Source organism: Taudactylus pleione, unplaced genomic scaffold, assembly GCF_031769625.1.
Source record: "Taudactylus pleione unplaced genomic scaffold, aTauple2 ptg000061l, whole genome shotgun sequence".
In the NCBI taxonomy this organism is placed as follows: domain Eukaryota; kingdom Metazoa; phylum Chordata; class Amphibia; order Anura; family Myobatrachidae; genus Taudactylus; species Taudactylus pleione.
Genome location: NW_028284463.1, coordinates 12,163,581 through 12,187,757, shown reverse-complemented (window position 1 = coordinate 12,187,757; position 24,177 = coordinate 12,163,581). Strand labels below are relative to the sequence as shown.

The 24,177-nt window shown below is 44.3% G+C and overlaps 1 protein-coding gene across 1 annotated transcript in view; it reads right to left on the bottom strand.

Moving 5' to 3' along the window:
- Nucleotides 1–24,177, bottom strand: part of GLIS2 (GLIS family zinc finger 2) — a 59,370-nt gene that overhangs the window by 17,126 nt on the left and 18,067 nt on the right. The window lies entirely within an intron of this gene.

Below are 24,177 nucleotides of genomic sequence, written 5' to 3'. Positions count from 1 at the left end.
TAACATATATATATATATATATTACATACATGTACACGTATAGTCATGTTTTTACACGGATGCCCACAGACATACTTAAATACACATATGTGCATATAAATATGTATACCTACAAAGCTATAATCCACTAACAAGAAAATGTATATATGAAATGTATAGACAAACGCATACATCCATAGACACATATACATACATAGGCACACTCATATCATACATGCAGTACAGGCAAACTCACATATCACACATGCACATATGTACAGGCAAACTCACATATCATACATGCATAAATCTGGAAACATGTACATTCACATTTCATACATGTATACACACACAGGAATATTTTAAAATTATATATGTACATATATATACACACTCGTGTACTCAAATCTACATGTATGTACATACATATACTGATGCACTTACATATCATGCATGCGTGTACATACATACAGACTGATAGATAGATATGAGATAGATAGATAGATAGATAGATAGATAGATGTTAGTTAGATATATAGATAGCTATGAGATAAATGATACATAGATAGATATGAGATAGATAGATATTAGTTAGATAGATAGATAGATATTAGTTAGATAGATATCAGATAGATAAATATTAGATAGATAGATATGAGATAGATAGATAGATGTTAGTTAGATATATAGATAGATATGAGATAAATGATACATAGATAGATATGAGATAGATAGATATTAGTTAGATAGATAGATAGATATTAGTTAGATAGATATCAGATAGATAAATATTAGATAGATAGATATGAGATAGATAGATAGATGTTAGTTAGATATATAGATAGATATGAGATAAATGATAGATAGATAGATGATAGATGATAGATAGATAGATAGATATGAGAGAGATAAATATTAGATAGATAGATAGATAGATAGATAGATAGATAGATAGATAGATAGATATGAGATAAATGATACATAGATAGATATGAGATAGACAGAATGATAGATAGATATGAGATAGATATAGATATGAGATACATAGATAGAAAGATAGATATGAGATACATAGATAGACAGATAGATATGAGATAGATAGATATTAGATAAATAGCTAGAAAGATAGATAGATATGAGATAAATAGATAGATAGATAGATAGATAGATAGATAGATAGATAGATAGATAGATATGAGATATATAGATACAGTATATAGATAGATATTAGATAGATATGAGATAGATAGATCGATATGAGATAAATAGATATTAGATAAATAGCTAGAAAGATAGATATGAGATAAATAGATAGATAGATATGAGATATATAGATACAGTATATAGATAGATATGAGATAGATAGATCGATATGAGATAAATAGATATTAGATAAATAGCTAGAAAGATAGATAGATATGAGATAAATAGATATATAGATATTAGATAGATAGATAGACTGTAGTATAGCACTCAGATGTTGTGAGGCTATTCATACACATACAGGCCCGTGCCCTCCCGGGAGTCACTATCGGATACACAGGGTGCATCCGGCTCTGTTACAGCGGCAGTAGGAAGACACAATTGATGACAGAAATGAAGGGGGCTGACAGGGTGTAACCACCAGTGATGGTTCGGAGAGATGCTGTAATGGATGAGCTCAGAGACCGAGGAGACTAGATTAGTGACAATAGACAGGTGGATTTCAGGCAGTAGCATAGCTAGAGTCTCTATACACCAGTACAAAAGGAGAGCTAGGCCCCCCCCCCCAGCACAGGTGAACCCCAGATGCTGCTGCTACTAATACACCCTCCTGTTACACCACTGATTCCTGCTCAGTAAAGCATATTCCACACAATATCTTGTGATCTGTGGTGGGGTGGGGGTCTGCAGAATGGAGAACATAATGACTCAATAGGACGAGAACAGAAAATCACTGCGTTTCCGGGCATCTGCTGCTAACACGTTGGCGTAATGTTTGGTTTGGTGACACCTCTCTGCAGGCGACACTCAGTCAGTGCTACTGAGAAGACAGCAAGAGAGATGTTGGCGACGTAAGGGTTAAAATAATCCCCACTATAAACCATAGATCCTCCCAGTTCAGAGACCAAATCCCGGCACGTTTAAACATGTCCCCTGACTTTTCCACTCCATCCACCCAAGAATTTCCTCCCCCCTTCCCCAATGTACAACGGCAGCCGCAGGACGCACCATGTACACAGCAGGTCATAGACCAGGGGCTCACAACCTCTGCCGTGACAGTCCAGGTTTGAAGGATATCCATGCTTGAGTCCCACATGGTTAAATTAAATTGACTGAGGTACTAACTAAAGTCATCTGTGCTCTACATAGATAATCTTAAAACATGGCCTGTAATGGCGGAGTTTGTGAACCTGTGTCATAGACCATACATACATTCCAACCAAGGGCAAGTATTAGGGGACCCTTACCACTGATAAGGAATGGGTATGAAATCCTGGCAGTCGGGATGCCTGCTGCCAGTATAGCGACAGCGGTATCCTGATGCTCAGAATCCTGACAAGGGTCGGGTAAGTATACTTACTCTAGCCCCTTGAACCCCTAACCATAACCCTCTGTTTCTACATCCTAACCCTACCCCAACCTAACCCTCCCGGTTAGTGCCTAAACCTAACCCTGCCCCCTTACTGCCTAAACCTAACCCCCCCCCCAGTGGTGCCTAACCCAACCCCGGGGGTACCTAATCCTAAACCTCCCCCTCCCTTGGCCTAACCCTAACCCCCCCCCCCCCGTGACGCCTAAACCTAACCCTCCCCCCCGCGGCTAAGCCCTAACCAGCCCCGCTATATTTACGTTCGGCATCCTGGATGGAGAGATTCCGGCGTCGGGAAGTCACCTACTGTCGATATTCCGGTCTTGTAGCCGGGTAGCGGCATTCCAGCTCCGGGATGCCGCATGTCTGTATAATAACTACATCCCCTCTGATAACACAGAATACTCAGTATAGTCAAATAAAGGAAGCAGCTCAACCTTTCTCTTCATTATAAATTAAAAACAAATAATGAAGCCGAGCCCCCACCAGGACGGAAATCTGGGCACGGCTGGAGCCCCCGCCAAGGTTCCGACAGTGTGCCTGGTGACCATTGGTGGACAGCAAATTTCAAGTCACTCCAGAGAGTCTGAGACTTAGGTCTTAGGTACATTTATATTCTATTTAAGCTGCCTGCACATGACCATGGTGTGTGCCAGGATCACATTCTCCTTCCCTGTCCCGCAGAAGGTTTTCTCCCAAGATTTCTATTTGGTGGTAATAATACGGTGGTGATAATACGGTGGTGATAATACGGTGGTAATAATACAGTGGTAATAATACGGTGGTAATAATACGGTGGTGATAATACGGTGGTGATAATACGGTGGTAATAATAATACGGTGGTGATAATAATACGGTGGTGATAATACAGTGGTAATAATACGGTGGTAATAATACGGTGGTGATAATACGGTGGTGATAATACGGTGGTAATAATACGGTGGTAATAATACGGTGGTGATAATACGGTGGTAATAATACGGTGGTGATAATACGGTGGTGATAATACGGTGGTGATAATACGGTGGTGATAATACGGTGGTAATAATAATACGGTGGTGATAATACAGTGGTAATAATACGGTGGTAATAATACGGTGGTGATAATACGGTGGTAATAATACGGTGGTGATAATACGGTGGTAATAATACGGTGGTAATAATACAGTGGTGATAATACGGTGGTAATAATACGGTGGTGATAATACAGTGGTAATAATACAAACTAACATGATAATATTTAGAGAAGTCCCTGAAGCAAAAACATTCTTGAGAACAATGCTCAGAGGGCTTGCGTCAATCATACCACATGGCATTGAGACCAAAAAGTTCAGCTTTGGGGGCCCATTTATTAATGATGGCATTGGCAATGTGATCTGGGCATGACATTACCGTACATGATCGCATTGCAAAATACGATTATACCGATGCAATGTATCAACCGGCACATGCAGAGACACAGGCTCCGAAAGTCCTTGCGATGTGCCCGGCGTGCTGTAGGGGATACTGCATAAGCACTGACTGCATATGCGCGGCCGCCATTGCTGGGGAGGGTTCCGGGGGAACCCTCTACCGGCTAATTATGTGAAGTGCAGTCCATAGGCTACAATGGGCTGCCACTATCTTCAGATGGCGTTAGCTGCGGGGGCCAATATGCGCAATGCTTGGCATTCTGGGAGTTGGCAAATTTGCCAGCATTGCATCCCCCATAGAAACCTACGGGGAATGTGACTGCCAGTGGGAATGGGGAATGTAGGGATTACTGCAGATATCTGCTGCCTTCCCTCCGTCATACATATTGGAGAAACGTAATATTTGCGGTCAACTCCCGAAACGGGTGTTTTTGGAGGTTAAGCCACAAATATACAAGGATAAATGGACCCCTTAGTCTTACCAAACCACAGAACCTCTCTACACTTGGTATATGTGTCTCCCACGTTCTAGCAATTGGATGTGGGTTCTCTCCAACAATGGTTTTCTCCTTTGTACCCTACCATAAAGCGCAAAATTGTAAAGTGCCCGGCCTATTGTTGTCCCGTCAGTCTTCCATGGCAGAGATAATGTATGAGAAACCATCCATGGGACTCCCATGGATGGTTTCTCATATCTCTGCCATGGAAGACTGTAACTTGAAGTTGCCATAGGCCTCTTGGTGGCCTCCATAACAAGTGCCCTTCTTGTTCGGAAGTTCGGTTATGAAGGACGCCTTTTCAAGACAGAATCCCAGTTGTGCCATTATCTCTAATTTTCTTCATGATGGCCTTGACCTGGCTGGTGCTTTTCAAAAATATTATCTCAGGTTTGCTTTGAAGGTTCTTCGATCTTCATAATAAAGCTTTTGTCTAGGAACCCACTATCCATAAGATTTCTCACAGAAAAGCGTATTTATCTTTTAACCATTTGAAACTCTTCAATTGTACACAGTTGGACTCCAATCGATTCAATTAGAGGCGAAAAGCAGCTTCGAAAGCAGATTCAAAGTTTTCACCACATTCCCGCGTATCGCCCTATTCAATTCCAGGATGTATTTGCTTGTGCGAAAACTACAGGAGAGAAGATGTGCAAAATCCCTATTTTGGGCTACGAATGTGGGGACTTGGATTAGAACCCTTTGGACACCGCCCTAATGACTAATTAGGCAAAAAAATCGGGTGGGTATTTTGGGGGGCTGTATGGATGGGTCTGGTATTTTGGGGGGCTGTATGGATGGGTCTGGTATTTTGGGGGGCTGTATGGATGGGTATTTTGGGGGACTGTTTGGATGGGTCTGGTATTTTGAGGGGCTGTATGGATGGGTCTGGTATTTTGGGGGGCTGTATGGATGGGTATTTTGGGGTGGGTATTTTGGGGGACTGTATGGATGGGTCTGGTATTTTGAGGGGCTGTATGGATGGGTCTGGTATTTTGGGGAGCTGTATGGATGGGACAGGTGTTTTTAGGATTGCTGGAGGCCGCAGGTGTATTTTTAAAATAATGCACTTTATAGACACAAAAATATACTAGTACCCATTTACATGTACCCCCATTTAACTACAGCAATTATTTTTCACATAAGAAATTGCGTTACATCATTTTTACACACGTATGCAAATAACAGCCCTTTGACTCAATTTAAGAACCCAAAATACTTTTATTAGGGTTATTAAAACACTTCTATAATGATTTCCTTGGTCAGTGAGACTTTTAATAGGGTACAGACTGATTTCCCAAAATAAGCTGTCCTTTTCTCTAATTTCGCCATTCGCTGCATTCGCACATCTGTGTTTTCACTTGTTTTGGAATTGAAAAGGGCGAAAAGCGAGTATGCGCATTGTGAAAGTACACGAAAACTTTGTAGACAAACAGGCGAAAAGATTGCAGCGGCGAATGCATTTTGCTGTCCGCGACTTTTCGCCTCTAAATGAATTCGGCCCACAGTCTGTAAGAAAGATTTGTGACTTTACAGAGTATTTTGTGTTGATGATCGGTAATTAGTCCTAAACAAATGCATTTTGATTCCATTACATTCAGAGAGTAAAGCTGCATACACACACAACGATTATCGTTAAACGATATCATTTAACGATAATCGTTTGAAAAAATCGTTCACTTTCTGAGTCAAACGATAATCGTTCATGTGCGTTCACGTTTGTAGTTCAGTCAGACTTGTCAACTCAACGTTTTTCATTGAGGGAATATGCAAAAATCGTTTGTAGTTAAAAAAAAAACGTTCATTACACTTTGACAGATAATCTGACAGAAAATCGTTCATAAAATCATTGGTAACAATATCGTTGTGTGTGTATGCAGCTTAAAAGGTGAAAATGGCTGTGGGGGGTAAATACAAATTCTAGTCCCTGTCCACATATTGCAAATTATGACACCTTTCACTGCTCCTGCTGTATACATTTCTATTACACCCCAAGACATATCTTCCTGCCAGCGGTCACAGCACCACATCACATCACTGACCTCATAAAATCAATGCTTCTTTAAATAGCTGGGGGCTTATTCAGCGTTGAAGAAACGGGCCATTTGGAAAAATGAGCGAATGTTCATGTGTTCTCAGGAACTGGGTGTTCACAAAATGAATCTCCCACAGAACAGTGCATAAGTATATACTACTGATAGGATGCGTATCTTTTGCACGTACAATACGCAAGGGTGCCGTTATGGGGGGGGAGTGTGTAATAATTTCCTGGGCCTGTTGGTGGCGCCTGGCGAGGGCCCAGGTCACTTGCTGTGGAGGCCGGCACAGTGGAGAGTATTTTACATTGTCTTGTTTTTTTTTCCAGAGGGGGCGTGGCCAGGCTTCCTGAATTTGGCCACGCCCCCTCAGTACCTGCACTCCATGGATGTCTCAATGGCCCTGAATATACATCAGGTGCAAATACACTTATGACGATGACTTACAGTTAATCAGGCCCAAGCGCTACCGACCTGGATATGTACGGAAAATACGCTATTTATTATACGTTCAACTCGGCATCACCCCTTCATGTCTATACAATCTCCCCATCACTCAGATCGTTATCACACTTAGGCAGGGAGATCTATCCTAACTGTTTCAGTATGCTCTATGCAAATATATGTAAATTTGCCATTGTATCATGTTGCAAAATATGTTGGCTCTATGTAAATAAATAACAATTAGATACAATGGTGTTAGATGTGCGGAAATGTTTGTACTACAACTTCCATTACTTTACGTGCAAACAAATCTGTCTGACAGTGTAAAGGCCCCTTTGCATTAAGAAACGCAAGGCATAAAAATGAATATATTAACCCATGGAGTTGGGAGCAGCCCACTATGATTACCTATAGTGATCTCTGGGCAAGATGCCATGGGGACACCCTAAAAAAAAGGAGGCATGTCCTCGCTACAAGGGGGCATGACCTCTCGGCACACCCCCAATGACATCACTCTACCCTGGCCCCAGGCTCATCCCGCACTGTTTAGATGGAGTGCGTCACCCGCTGCTTTGCTGTGAGAAAATACTTCCCCAAGCCCCTTCAGGATACCGCGGCCCGCGGGTGGGACAGCGTGATAGTGCAGGAAAAGCTGGACCGTACCGCCAAATGCGGGATGGCTGGGGGTATACAGCATGATACCGTAGAGCGGGGGGAAGTGGTGGAGATGACTAGACTGACATAGCTGTATTCACATTTGTTACAAAAAATTTTTTTTTTAAAACACACACACACTTCCTTTTACCCCGATCCCTAACTCCCAGCCGAGGTGATGATTAAAATACAACAGGTATAATGATTGAAAACATGTTATTTCCTTCTCGACCGCGGATCCCTGAGAGTAGAGTGGGAAAGGAAGGCACGAAAAAGGGGAAGAGACACAAAAACATAAAATGTATTATTGGTATTTTGCTATTAAAAGAAAAAGTAATTAAAAAAATAGATTACACATAGACCCAGTATTATGGATCAAAGCAACATATACAGGGGACAAAAGCTATGGCCCTCATTCAGAGCCGTACGCTCTGAGCAGAGCGCACGCTCTGAATGAGGGCCGGGCTCCATTTTCATGGAGCGTCCTCCTGGACGCTCGTATAGCTGTGGGTCACCACCCACAGGCTATACGAGCGTGCATTGTGATGGTCGCGATGGTCGAGACCATCGCGACCATCGAATTTGCGAGCCGGAGCCTGCGGTTGAGGTTTTCAACCGCAAGCTCCGGAGTGATTTTGGCTTTATCAGAGCCAAAATCACTCCCACTGACATCACTAGTGATGTCAGTGGGCCGGCTTCTGACGGGAGGCGTTCCCGTGGGAACGCCCCCGTCAGGGAGGCACGCCCCCGGCACGCCCACCAAAGGGGGCGTGCTGTCAATCAACATTGACAGCATGCCCCCTTTGATCGGACACAACGAGCGAAGGACTTTCCTTCGCTCGTCGCGTCTGGCGCATACGCACGACGGAGCTCCCTCCGTCGTGCGCATGCTCAGTCCATAACATCGACCCACTTGCGAGCGGACAGCCGCTCGCGAGTGGGTCTGAATCAGGCCCTATATCCATAAAATGCATGTCAAAAATAAATATAGGAATCCTCAGAATTGGCTATATTATATGTAACCTGGCAAGAGACAAAAGGCTCAGCTTTTCGCCTGCTTGGTAATAGTTCCCAGCGCGCTTTCCCGCCATAGGCCCGTATTCAATTTGGAGCGAAAAGTCAGTTCCGGCAAAAAACTATCTCCGATAACGTCATTTCGCCAGGCTTTTCGCCGCTGCAGAAAGTCAATGCAATGGACCTGGCGAAAAAGTTTTGCCTATGAATAGCAGGCGGCAAAAAGTGCAAAATTAGGGTTTTGGGGTGCAACGTTGCAGGAACCCCCGTGTAGGATTAAGACAGTCCCCCAAAGATAAACTGTCAAAAAAAGTTGAAAAAATACTTCAGAACACCCCAAAAAAGTACTTTAATTTTTTTGAGGGGGGCAAAAAAGACTAAAGTTGGGGGACACACTTATAAACTAGCGAAACAGACTCCAGGGGGGTCCCCAAGTATGTCCCAGGTGTTTTGAAGTTTGCAGATGCTTGCGGCAGGTGGATTTTTCACGATGTTTAAAACTTTACTTTAGCAACTTTTAAATGCTACCCCCATTTGGAGGTACCGAAAATTTGCTGGGTCTACTTAATTTCACCCTAAAAAACTTCTAAAACCTATTATTCATCCCTTATGCAACTACGCAAAACAGCACCTATTGAGACCATTTAAATACCCCAAATACCTTCAGCAGGCCAATTCGGGGGTATCCATAGTGATCCCCCATGTCACTGTATCTTTTGGGGGGTGCCAGGCTGATTACCCCATTTTGGAGAGGACTTTCCACCTGTTCAAGTTTCGCTGGGTGCCGTTTCCGCGTACTTTAGAATTGAATACGGGAAATCGCGGGGACGCGTGCGAAAACTTTTCACTCCCAAAACACGCTATATAGGCGAAAAGTCCGGCATGCGAAAAAATATCGTGGGTGCGTATCTAATACATCTGTACATGATCATAATACAATTCTATTACACACTATACAGACATAGGACACTACACCTCCAACATGTCCTGACCACTGTACATGATCATAATACACATCTATTACACTCTATACAGTCATAGGACACTACACCCCCAACATGTCCTGACCACTGTACATGATCATAATACACATCTATTACACTATATACAGACATAGGACACTACATCCCAACATGACCTGACTGCTGTACATGATCATAATACACATCTATTACACTGTATACAGACATAGGACACTACACCCCCAACATGACCTGACCACTGTACATGATCATAATACACATCTATTACACTCTATACAGTCATAGGACACTACATCCCAACATGACCTGACTGCTGTACATGATCATAATACACATCTATTACACTCTATACAGTCATAGGACACTACATCCCAACATGACCTGACCACTGTACATGATCATAATACACATCTATTACACTCTATACAGTCATAGGACACTACACCCCCAACATGACCTGACCACTGTACATGATCATAATACACATCTATTACACTCTATACAGTCATAGGACACTACATCCCAACATGACCTGACTGCTGTACATGATCATAATACACATCTATTACACTGTATACAGACATAGGACACTACACCCCCAACATGACCTGACCACTGTACATGATCATAATACACATCTATTACACTCTATACAGTCATAGGACACTACATCCCAACATGACCTGACTGCTGTACATGATCATAATACACATCTATTACACTGTATACAGACATAGGACACTACACCCCCAACATGACCTGACCACTGTACATGATCATAATACACATCTATTACACTCTATACAGTCATAGGACACTACATCCCAACATGACCTGACTGCTGTACATGATCATAATACACATCTATTACACTGTATACAGACATAGGACACTACACCCCCAACATGTCCTCATCACTGTACATGATCATAATACACATCTATTACACTATATACAGACATAGGACACTACACCCCCAACATGACCTGACCGCTGTACATGACCATAATACACATCTATTACACTGTATACAGACATAGGACACTACACCCCCAACATGACCTGACCACTGTACATGACCATAATACACATCTATTACACTATATACAGACATAGCACACTACACCCCCAACATGACCTGACCACTGTACATGATCATAATACACATCTATTACACCGTATACAGACATAGGACATAGGACACTACATCCCCAACATGTCCTGACCACTGTACATGACCATAATATACATCTATTACACTCTATACAGTCATAGGACACTACACTCCCAACATGACCTGACCGCTGTACATGATCATAATACACATCTATTACACCGTATACAGACATAGGACACTACACCCCCAACATGACCTGACCGCTGTACATGATCATAATACACATCTATTACACCGTATACAGACATAGGACACTACACCCCCAACATGTCCTGACCGCTGTACATGAGCATAATACACATCTATTACACTATATACAGACATAGGACACTACACCCCCAACATGACCTGGCCACTGTACATGACCATAATACACATCTATTACACTGTATACAGACATAGGACACTACACCCCCAACATGACCTGACCACTGTACATGACCATAATACACATCTATTACACTATATACAGACATAGCACACTACACCCCCAACATGACCTGACCACTGTACATGATCATAATACACATCTATTACACCGTATACAGACATAGGACATAGGACACTACATCCCCAACATGTCCTGACCACTGTACATGACCATAATATACATCTATTACACTCTATACAGTCATAGGACACTACACTCCCAACATGACCTGACCGCTGTACATGATCATAATACACATCTATTACACCGTATACAGACATAGGACACTACACCCCCAACATGACCTGACCGCTGTACATGATCATAATACACATCTATTACACCGTATACAGACATAGGACACTACACCCCCAACATGACCTGGCCACTGTACATGACCATAATACACATCTATTACACCGTATACAGACATAGGACACTACACCCCCAACATGACCTGACCACTGTACATGACCATAATACACATCTATTACACTATATACAGACATAGCACACTACATCCCCAACATGACCTGACCACTGTACATGACCATAATACACATCTATTACACTGTATACAGACATAGGACACTACACCCCCAACATGACCTGACCACTGTACATGATCAGAATACACATCTATTACACTGTATACAGACATAAGACACTACACTCCCAACGTGACCTGACCACTGTACATGATCATAATACACATCTATTACACTGTATACAGACATAGGACACTACACCCTCAACATGACCTGACCGCTGTACATGATTCATAATACACATCTATTACACTGCATACAGACATAGGACACTACACCCCCAACATGACCTGACCGCTGTACATGAGCATAATACACATCTATTACTCTAGATACAGACATAGGACACTACACCCCCAACATGACCTGACCGCTGTACATGATCATAATACACATCTATTACACTGTATACAGACATAAGACACTACACCCCCAACATGACCTGACCGCTGTACATGATCATAATACACATCTATTACACTGTATACAGACATAGGACACTACACCCTCAACATGACCATAATACACATCTATTACACTCTATACAGACATAGGACACTACACCCCCAACATGCCCTGACCGCTGTACATGATCATAATACACATCTATTACACTGTATACAGACATAGGACACTACACCCCCAACATGACCATAATACACATCTATTACACTCTATACAGACATAGGGCACTACATCCACAACATGACCTGACCGCTGTACATGATCATAATACACATCTATTACACTCTATACAGACATAGGACACTACACCCCCGACATGACCTGACCGCTGTACATGATCATAATACACATCTGTTACACTGTATACAGACATAGGACACTACACCCCCGACATGACCTGACCGCTGTACATGATCATAATACACATCTGTTACACTGTATACAGACATAGGACACTACACCCCCGACATGACCTGACCGCTGTACATGATCATAATACACATCTATTACACTGTATACAGACATAGGACACTACACCCCCAACATGACCATAATACACATCTATTACACTCTATACAGACATAGGGCACTACATCCACCACATGACCTGACCACTGTACATGATCATAATACACATCTATTACACTAGATACAGACATAGGACACTACACCCCCAACATGACCTGACCGCTGTACATGATCATAATACACATCTATTACACTATATACAGACAAAGGACACTACACCCCCAACATGACCTGACCGCTGTACATGATCATAATACACATCTATTACACTGTATACAGACATAGGACACTACACCCCCAACATGCCCTGACCGCTGTACATGATCATAATACACATCTATTACACTGTATACAGACATAGGACACTACACCCCCAACATGACCATAATACACATCTATTACACTCTATACAGACATAGGACACTACACCCCCCAACATGACCTGACCACTGTACATGATCATAATACACATCTATTACACTCTATACAGACATAGGACACTACACCCCCCCAACATGACCTGACCACTGTACATGATTATAATACACATCTATTACACTCTATACAGACATAGGACACTACACCCCCAACATGACCTGACCACTGTACATGACCATAATACACATCTATTACACTGTATACAGACATAGCACACTACACTCCCAACATGACCATAATACACATCTATTACACTCTATACAGACATAGGGCACTACATCCACAACATGACCTGACCACTGTACATGATCATAATACACATCTATTACACTAGATACAGACATAGGACACTACACCCCCAACATGACCTGACCACTGTACATGACCATAATACACATCTATTACACTAGATACAGACATAGGACACTACACCCCCAACATGACCTGACCACTGTACATGACCATAATACACATCTATTACACTCTATACAGACATAATGTCACGACCAGGGTTTCGTGGCGTGGAGGTTTGCGGTCCTTACTGGTGAGGGCGCTGTGGCGCGTTCCTTCTGTCGGGGGAGCTGGCATGTGGAGACTGGCATTGGCTGTACGCAGAGGGCCTGGCAAGGGTAAGTCTATAGGCATCTATGTGTCACAGGTGTCTGGGCGCCACCATGTTGTCTTTGGCCATGTGACATAGCAGGCTAATCGTCTGTAGGTCACCTGTTCTCTCTGGCCTATCACGTTCTGCTATTGGGTACTTAAGGGTGTTTGGAGCTCCCTGTAGTTCTCAGTGCAACGTGTTCACAGTGTAGCTGTGAGAGAGACTTCTCTACGCTCCTGAGACCTAGACGTGTTTCGGTGCTAGCTCCGGCTCCTTGTCAGCCTCTGGCTCCCTGCATAGCCTGCACCACTCTGCCTTGCTCCCTGCTGAGATCAGCCCTGCACCTTCCACCAGACTCACTCCTGCCTGAACCTATCTCCACAGTTAACCCACTCCTGCCTGAACCTGTTTCCTCAGTCAACCCATCACAGCATTTCCGGCTTTCCATTTCAGCCTGCATCACCTCATTACTGGATATCCCCTTCAGCCACTATTCAGTAAACCAGGAATCCCACTTCACTCTCACAGTTTATCTGGATTCATCTCTGTCACTGATCTGGACATTCGTTACTCCCATTTACTACAGCTCCCTTCAGCCACATATATCAATTTGCTTATTACTGGACTTTAGTTACTCATTATTCATTTCTTCTAACAGTCACATTAAACAACCCACCTTTCAGTTTAAACTAGGGATGTGCAGGCTCGGATAGGTTCGAGTTTGCACGTTGAGTTCGGATTTTTCCCTCCAAAAAAACGGAACTCAGAAAGAGGCTAAACGTCATCTTACATGGACGAACATCATCATTCCTGGACCAGGAATGATGATGTTCGTCCATGTAAGATGATGTTTAGCCTCTTTCTGAGTTCCGTTTTTTTGGAGGGAAAAATCCGAACTCAACGTGCAAACTCGAAACTATCCGAGCCTGCACATCCCTAGTTTAAACCTGTGTCTGCTCCTGCTTCCACCCTGGGTCCACAATAAATACAGACCCTGACAGTTTGCACTGGCCTAATGGATTCGGCTGCTGGACAGGTGTCCAGAACAGATTTAATTCATGGCATGGCATGGCTTCTCGCCTGGAAGGATTGGGAACCATGCAACAGCAATTAGCACAGTATGTGCAAGAAATGGCACGCCGTCAGGATAATTTACAAGCTATACTAGCTTCCCCAAGTATGCCTGCAGATACTGCTGCTTTCACTTCCCTGGTAACTGCCTCTGGAGCTCCTCCTCATTTGTATTTACCTACACCTGGCAAGTTTGATGGCAATCCTAAACTGTGTCGTGGATTTCAAAAGCAGTGTGATATACATTTTACTTTGCAACCCTCCAATTTCCCTACTCCTAAAACCAAAGTGGCCTATATTGTGTCGCTGCTGTCCGGCTCAGCCTTAGATTGGGTTTCTCCACTCTGGGAACGATCTGATCCACTACTGAATAATTATCCAGAATTGTTAACATCATTCAGGAGGATTTTTTGTTGAGCCTGGAAGAACCACTTCTGCTTCATTCAGTATTATGAATCTGAAACCAGGTATCGTCCTGTCAGTCTGTACATCATTCAGTTCCAGACGTTGGCATCAGAGCTCAGATGGAACGAAGAGGCCCTAACATTGGCCATCTGGCACGGACTATCGGATCGTATAATGGATGACCTAGCCACTCATGATTTACCCTCTAGTCTTAATGATCTAATTTCCCTCTGCAACAAGGTTGACATACGATTTAGAGAGCGCCAAGCTGAGAAGCACAGAGCAGCTCGTTTTAGGCCTCATCCTCAACCTCCCCCTACCCGTTCTCCTCCCTCACTTACAGATGAAGAACCCATGCAGGTTTATCATACCCATCTTCCTAAAGAAGAACGACAGAGACGCAGTCAAAAGAATCTTTGTCTATACTGTGGAGACATGGGTCATCTGGTGGCTTCCTGTAACCGCAAGTCGGGAAACTCCCATTCCTAACTAGTCCCAGGGACACTCAGTTAGGAGTAATACTTCCGTCCCCAAAGCAAAATTACTCTGTCTTGTCCATAGCTCTAGACATTAAGTCTAGTCCTGCATTCGTATCTGCCCTCCTGGATTCTGGGGCAGCAGAAAATTTCATGTCTGCTCATTTGGCAGATAAATTACAAATTCCTTGCATCACCTTGGATCCTGCTATCTCCTTGACCTCTATCGATAGTAGACCTATTTCTAATGGAACTGTGTCTAAAAGAACCCAATCTATTGTAGTTCGTATTGGAGCCTTCCATTTCGAACTTATCAGCTTCTTAGTCATACCCAAGGCTTCCCATGAGATTATACTCAGATACCCGTGGCTGCGTAAATACAATCCCAGAATTGATTGGAACACTATGCAGGTTCTGTCATGGAGTGAGGAATGCCAGGGGTCTTGTCTTCCGAAGATTCAACCTGTGAGGGAAATTCAGACGTCAGAGGCCCCATCTATAGCTAAAGAATATCAATCGTTTACCGATGTTTTCTCTGAAAAACAAGCCAACATCTTACCCCCTCATAGAAAATGGTATTGTCCTATCGACTTGTTGCCTGGGAAGACTCCTCCCCGTGGTCGGACTTATCCGCTATCCCTACCAGAAACCGACGCCATGTCGGAATACATCCGAGAGAACTTAAAAAAGGGATTTATCCGACCATCCACATCACCCGCTGGAGCGGGATTCTTCTTTGTTTCTAAAAAACATGGAGGCCTGAGGCCGTGTATAGATTACAGAGGCCTGAATGATATCACAGTAAAAATCAGATACCCTCTACCATTGATCATCGAATTATTTGACAGAGTCAAGGGATCCACTATATTTTCTAAATTAGATCTCCGAGGTGCATACAACCTCATCCGCATCCGAGCAGGTGACGAGTGGAAAACAGTATTCAACACGAGGGACAGTCACTTTGAATACTTGGTCATGCCTTTCGGGCTGTGTAACGCACCTGCTATTTTTCAAGGATTTGTCAATGAGTTTTTAGGGATCTCTTATATGTCTCAGTTGTTGTCTACTTAGATGACATTTTGATTTTTTCGTCTTCTCTTGAAGAACACCATAATCATGTAAAAGAAGTCTTGTCTCGTCTGAGGAAGAACCAACTGTATTGTAAATTGGAGAAATGTGTGTTTGGTGTACCAAGTATTGCATTTCTTGGATATATAATTTCAGGATCAAGTTTAGAAATGGACCCCAAAAAGTCCAATATTGGATTGGTCCCGACCCACATCTTTGAAAGCCTTCCAGAGACTTCTTGGTTTCTCAAATTACTATCGTCGTTTTATCAAGGGATTCTCCTCTTTGATGGCTCCAATCACAGCCCTAACTCGTAAAGGTGCCAACCCTGCTCTGTGGCCCCCTGAGGTGAAGACAGCTTTTCAACTTCTCAAGCAAGCCTTTATAACAGCTCCAGTTTTGAGACAACCGGATACCAATATGCCCTTTTTTCTGGAGGTGGATGCTTCGTCTGAGGCAGTGGGAGCCGTCTTGTCCCAGCATTTTGAGGATAACCGGATTCACCCGTGTGGTTTCTACTCAAAGAAATTCTCCCCTGCCGAAAGAAATTATGCCATAGACGAACGGGAGCTATTAGCTGTTAAACTGGCCTTAGAGGAATGGCGGTACCTCCTAGAGGGCGCTAAGTTCCCTTTTACCGTTTTTACAGACCACAGTCCTCGCTTGGCCCGGTGGGTGATCTTTTTTGCCAGTTTTCGTTTTTCCCTGTCGTATCGCTTTGGGGCTCTCAATCAGAAGACCGATGCCTTGTCACGATCACTGTCCACTGATAGTGGTCCAGAAACTCTACGGAATACACCCATGCTAAAGTCAAAGGTGTTTGCCACTATACAACTGCAACCACCTGTTGGACAGACGTTTGTGGCCCTGGAGTTGAGGAAACAGTTGCTGACGTGGGCCCACTCATCTCGTTTTGCTGGTCATTCAGGCATTCGTAAGACTTTGGAGTTCCTAAAGAGAACCTACTGGTGGCCATCGATGAAAACCGAAGGTAACCGAGTTTATCTCATCTTGTACCCAGTGTGCCCAGCATAAGTCTCCTCGACAGTCTCCAGCCGGTGAATTGGTGCCTCTTCCCATACCATCTCGTCCGTGGACACATCTGTCCATGGATTTTGTGACAGACCTGCCAAATTCTAATGGATATACCACCATCTGGGTTGTAGTGGATCGTTTCTCCAAGATGGTTCATTACATTCCACTAGAGAAGTTACCCTCGGCACCCGATTTGGCTCACTTGTTTGTCCACCATATATTTCGCCTTCATGGACTCCCTTCAGAAATAGTCTCAGACCGGGGTGTCCAATTCGTGGCAAAATTCTGGAGAGCTCTCTACAAGTGAAACTTAACTTTTACACGGCCTATCACCCTCAAAGTTATGGGTCCACTGAAAGGGTGAACCAGGACCTCAAGACTTTCATGAGAATCTTTAAGTCATCATCTCAGGACAACTGGTCTGAGTCCCTTCCCTGGGCCGAATTTGCGCACAACGCATCATACCATTCTTCTACGAACCAAACTCCTTTCTTCATTGTGTATGGTCTTCATCCCAGGGTCCCTGAGTTCTGAAGTTTACCTGCCTTTGATGTACCAGCTGTGGATGCCACTATACGGAACTTTGCTTCAGTTTGGGCTCAGGTGCGAGATGCTCCTGTGAAAACTTCCGTGCGGTACAAGGACCAGACTGATAGGAAACTAAGAAAAGTTCCTTAGATGAGGGTCGGGAATCAAGTATGGCTTTCTACCCGCAATCTTCGCCTCAGGGTACCATCCATGAAGTTCGCCCCCCGGTTTATTGGACCATACTCCATTACAGAAATAATCAATCCAGTCTCCTATCGTCTTCAGCTCCCGTCTTATTTGAAAATTCCTAATTCATTTCACATATCTCTCCTCAAGCCATTAGTTCTGAATAAATTTCTCAGCGTTCTCCCTATTCCCCCAGGATCCAAACTGAAAAAGGGGTGGAATTTGAGGTGTCTCAGATTCTGGACTCTCGTATCAGTCATAGTCATTTGCAATACCTGCTTGATTGGAGAGGCTATGGTCCGGAAGAGCATTGTTGGACCAGAGCTAAGGACATCCTCGCTCCCAAACTCATCAGCAAATTCCACTCGGCTCATCCTGAAAAGCCTGGAAGGTGTCCTGAGCCCACCCGTAAGGAGGGGGGTACTGCCACGACCACGGTTTCGCGGCATGGAGGTTTGCGGTCCTTACCGGTGAGGGCGCTGTGGCGCGGTCCTTCTGTCGGGGGAGCTGGCCTGGCATTGGCTGTACGCAGAGGTCCTGGCAAGGGTAAGTCTAGCATCTCTGTGTCACAGGTGTCTGGGCGCCGCCATGTTGTCTTTGGCCATGTGACATAGCAGGCTAATCATCTGTAGGTCACCTGTTCTCTCTGGCCTATCACGTTCTGCTACTGGGTACTTAAGGGTGTTTGGAGCTCCCTGTAGTTGTCAGTGCAACGTGTTCACAGCGTAGCTGTGAGAGAGGCTTCTCTACGCTCCTGAGACCTAGACTTGTGTTCCGGTGCTAGCTCCAGCTCCTTGTCAGCCTCTGGCTCCCTGCATAGCCTGCACCACTCTGCCTTGCTTACTGCTGAGATCAGCCCTGCACCTTCCACCAGACTCACTCCTGCCTGAACCTATCTCCACAGTTAACCCACTCCTGCCTGTACCTGTTTCCTCAGTCAACCCATCACAGCATTTCCGGATTTCCATTTCAGCCTGCATCACCTCATTACTGGATATCCCCTTCAGCCACTATTCAGCAAACCAGGAATCCTACTTCACTCTCACAGTTTATCTGGATTCATCTCTGTCACTGATCTGGACATTCGTTACTCCCATTTACTACAGCTCCCTTCAGCCACATATATCAGTTTGCTTAATACTGGACTTTAGTTAATCATTATTCATGTCTTCTAACAGTCACATGAAACAACCCAGCTTTCATTTTAAACCTGTGTATGCTCCTGCTTCCACCCCGGGTCCACAACAAATACAGACTCTGACATATAGGAAACTACACCCCCAACATGACCTGACCACTGTACATGATCATAATACACATCTATTACACTGTATACAGACATAGGACACTACGCCCCAACATGTCTTGACCACTGTACATGATCATAATACACATCTATTACACTCTATACAGACATAGGGCAATATACCCCCAACATGACCTGACCACTGTACATGATCATAATATACATCTATTATACCCTGTATAGACATAGGACATACACCCCCAACATGACCATAATACACATCTATTACACTATATACAGACATAGGACACTACACCCCCAACATGACCTGACCACTGTACATGATCATAATACACATTGTGATGTTCTGGGTTGTTTGTGGACCCGGGGTGGTAGCAGGAGCGATCACAGAAGATTTGAAAATAAAACTAGAATTTTTAACAAGTGCTTGAGTAGACATATAATGGCAGTAAATAATAGTCCAGGAATATATAAATGTGCACAAGAGTTCTGTGGTGGGAGTAAAAGGGTTAATGTCCAAGTAGAAACAATTAGAGCTGTCCAGGTGTGCAGGTAGTGAAACTGAAAATAATCAAACCAGGTATGCAGGTAATGAACTGAAAATGAACAAGCCAGGTATATAGGTAGTGAACTGAAGCGCAGGATGTCAGCAGGCTCAGGCACTCAGGTATGGGCAAGGGTGATGGAGGAAGCGGGGTAGTCCAGTGGGAGCTAGGAGCTGACAGGCAGACAGCGAATTCACAGGAACAGGAAAGCACAGAGAACTCCCTCTCAGCTAGGCTGAGATACACGTTGCACTGGCAAAGAAGGAAGGCACTGACCCTTCCTAAATACCCCATGCCGTGCTGTTACTGGCCGGAGGGAACATGTGACTCACCAGGATTGGCCAGCCGCATCACATGGCCAGAAGGCAAGATGGCGGCACCCATGCCAAACGAAATGGAGATGCCGCCAGGCCTTACCAGCGCAGAGTGACAACAGGTCGGCACAACAACGCGCGCAGCCAAAGCCCCCCGCCAGACACCAGCTCCGCCACCAGACAGCCCGCGCCACAATGACCTCACAGGTAACACTCACCTAGCGCCATGCTGAAATACCCTGGCCGTGACAGTACCCCACCCCTTTTGGGGTGGCCTCAGGACACTCACCAGGCTTCTCCGGATGGGCAGAATGGAATCTCCTGATGAGCGTGGGAGCGTGGACATCACGAGCATCGGTCCAGCAACGTTCCTCTGGACCGAAACCTTTCCAGTCAAGCAAATACTGTAGATGACCTCTGCGTAGACGAGAGTCCAAGATCTGGGCGACCTCAAACTCAACTCCTCTCTCCGTCTGGACTCGAGGAGAAGCAGGTAGAGCACTATGGAATTTATTCAGGACCAGGGGCTTCATTAAGGAAATATGGAAGGAATTAGGGATTTTTAGGTATGGGGGTAACTGTAGATGATAGGCCACTGGATTAATGACTTCTGTTATGGAGAAGGGACCGATGAAGCGTGGTGCAAATTTCATAGAAGGAACCCTCAGACGAAGATTCCGGGTGGATAACCAGACCTGGCTTCCAACTTGCATGCGTGGAACTATTCTACGCTTCTTATCGGCCTGGGTCTTATAGCGAGAGGATGCCTTCAACAAATCAGACCATACTTGAGTCCAGATGGCAGCAAAATTCCGCACCGTGTCCTCCACGGCCAGAACATCGAAAACAGGCAGGCTTAGGAATTCGGGAACACGAGGATGAAGGCCATATACAACCTGAAATGGCGTTTGGTTAGTTGACGAGTGGTAGGAAGCGTTATGTGCAAACTCAGCCCATGGCAGCAAGGCAGCCCAATTGTCCTGGGAAGATGACATAAAAATTCTTAAGAAAGTATCTAGATCTTGATTAACTCTCTCGGTGGAGCCGTTGCTTTGTGGATGGTAGGCCGTGGAAAAGTTTAACTTCACTTGAAGAACAGAACACAAAGCCCTCCAGAATTTTGCAGTAAACTGCACACCACGGTCAGAGACAATTTCAGCAGGAAGGCCATGTAGATGAAATATGTGTTGGACAAACAACTGTTCCAGGTCAGGGGCAGAAGGTAACTTCTTCAACGGTATATAGTGGACCATCTTAGAAAATCGGTCTATTACAACCCAGATAGTGTTGAAACCTTGAGAGACTGGCAGGTCTGTGACGAAATCCATGGAGAGATGCGTCCATGGACGTGATGGAGTAGGTAATGGAAGCAATTCCCCAGCTGGAGCTTGTCGTGATGATTTATGCTGGGCACAGGAGGAGCAGGAAGAGATAAACTCCATTATATCTGCCTTCATAGAAGGCCACCAATAGTGTCTTTTCAGGAACTCCAAGGTCTTCCGAGTGCCTGAGTGCCCTGCGAAGCGAGAGGAATGTGCCCAAGTGAGAAGCTGCTTCCTTAATTCCGGGGCCACAAATGATTTTCCCGTAGGAGGCTGAAGTTGTAATGCGGCGAAAACTCTTGATTCCAAGACAGGGGTATTGCTTTGATTTTCAGATTGATCATCACAGAGGAGAGATCTCGATAGGGCATCAGCCTTCTGATTAAGTGCTCCAGACCGGAAAGTCAGGGTGAACTGAAACCTGGCAAAGAATATTGCCCAGCGGGCCAAACGAGGACTCACACATTGGAGGTTTTTGAGAAATAGGAGATTTCTATGGTCCGTAAATACAGTAAATGGAAACTTGGCGCCTTCTAGCAAATATCTCCATTCCTTCAACGCCAACTTTACAGCTAGTAGTTCTTGCTCACCTATGGCGTAGTTCCTTTCGGCAGGTGAGAATTTTTTAGAAAAGAACCCACACGGATTGGCTCGGTTGTCCTCATAACGTTGAGACAAGACTGCTCCCACAGCTTCAGATGATGCGTCTACTTCCAACAAAAAAGGCCTGTCCAGATCTGGTTGTCGAAGAAATGGTGCTGAGATAAAGGCCTGTTTTAGAAGATGAAAGGCAGACTCTGCCTCAGGTGACCATTGGGCAGGATTAGCACCTTTGCGGGTCAAGGCTGTAATGGGTGCCAGCAGTGTAGAAAATCCCTTAATGAAGAGTCTATAATAATTGGCGAAGCCCAACAATCTCTGGATGGCCTTCAGTGTCTGAGGTCGGGTCCAATCCAGAATTGCTTGTACCTTCTTGGGGTCCATTTCTAAACTGGAGCCAGATATTACATAGCCGAGAAAAGGTACACTGGGCACTCCAAAGACGCACTTCTCCAGTTTGCAGTAAAGGTGGTTTTCTCTCAAACGGGTCAGAACTTCTTTAACATGTTCTTGATGTTTAGCCACAGAGGGTGAAAAAATCAGTATGTCATCCAGATAGACAACAACCGAAACATATAACAGATCCCAGAAAATCTCATTAATGAAACTCCGAAAGACAGCAGGGGCATTACACAATCCAAAAGGCATTACTAAATACTCAAAATGTCCATCTCTGGTATTAAAAGCGGTCTTCCATTCATCGCCAGCTCGGATACGAATGAGGTTGTAAGCCCCTCTTAGATCTAATTTAGAAAAAATGACAGAGCCCTTGACCCTATCAAACAACTCAGTAATCAGGTGAAGAGGGTATCGATTCTTTACAGTAATGTCATTAAGGCCTCGATAATCGATACATGGTCTTAGACCACCGTCCTTCTTGCCAACGAAGAAAAACCCAGCTCCGGCAGGTGTAGAGGGGCGAATGAACCCCTTTGCCAGGTTGTCCCGGATGTACTCGGTCATGGCTTGAGTCTCAGGCAAGGACAGCGGATAGGTACGACCACGAGGTGGTATCTTATCGGGTATCAATTCAATTGGACAGTCCCATTCCCTATGAGGGGGTAAGATATTTGTTGTTCAGAGAAAACGTCGGCGAACATCTGATATTCCTTGGGAATGGCAGAAGAAACTAATGGAACTGTCTTTCTCACAGGTCGAATTTTTGGAAGACAGGATTTCTGACAGTCCATACCCCATGACAGAATCTGCATAGAACTCCAATCAATCCTGGGATTATGTTGACGTAACCAGGGTAGACCAAGAACAATTTCTTGAGACGCCTCTGATATCACCAGGAATTTTAAGGACTCAGAATGAAGTGCCCCAATTCGGACCAATACTGGTTGAGTCTCTTTGGTGACTAACCCGTTAGTTAGAGGGCATCCGTCTATAGAGGTCAGAGAGATGGCATGGTTGAGAGACAAACAAGGAATCTGAAATTTATCTATGAAATTAGACGTTATGAAATTTCCGGCTGCTCCTGAGTCGAGTAGAGCAGTAGCAAAGACAGGTTTGGGTTTAAGATCCAAGGCTAGGGTAATCGTGAAATCTTTCATTTTTGGAGACTGGTTCATAACT